The sequence below is a fragment of the Onychostruthus taczanowskii genome, unplaced genomic scaffold (genome assembly GCF_017590055.1).
Source record: "Onychostruthus taczanowskii isolate IOZ18803 unplaced genomic scaffold, ASM1759005v1 scaffold848, whole genome shotgun sequence".
Taxonomy (NCBI): Eukaryota; Metazoa; Chordata; class Aves; order Passeriformes; family Passeridae; genus Onychostruthus; species Onychostruthus taczanowskii.
In genome coordinates this window covers 4,341-4,557 of record NW_024506421.1, presented here as the reverse complement: position 1 = coordinate 4,557, position 217 = coordinate 4,341, and the positions used below count along the sequence as shown (strand labels likewise).

The window sequence follows — 217 nt, the reverse complement described above, 5'->3', positions numbered from 1 at the left end:
ATCGGGTTTTTGGGGGGGGGGGGGGGGGTTTTTTTTTTTGGGATTGCAGCCTCCCAGTTTAACCATTTCCTCCCCTCCCCCAGTGGCAGAATTACTACCAGGACAGAGACCGGTACTACAGGAACTACTACGGCTACCAGGGCTACCGGTGAACCCCGGCCCATCCCAAAACGATTCCCGAAATTTTGGGGAGGTGGGGGCGGGGCGGCGGGGGTGG

The 217-nt window shown here is 59.4% G+C and overlaps 1 long non-coding RNA gene across 2 annotated transcripts in view; it reads left to right on the top strand.

Moving 5' to 3' along the window:
• The window catches only part of LOC121346834, a 2,628-nt gene extending 2,411 nt beyond the window's left edge, over positions 1-217 (top strand). For both annotated transcript variants that reach the window (XR_005954123.1, XR_005954124.1), the window contains exon 3: positions 84-217. This is a non-coding gene — a long non-coding RNA (uncharacterized LOC121346834). The remainder of the gene's footprint in view (positions 1-83) is intronic.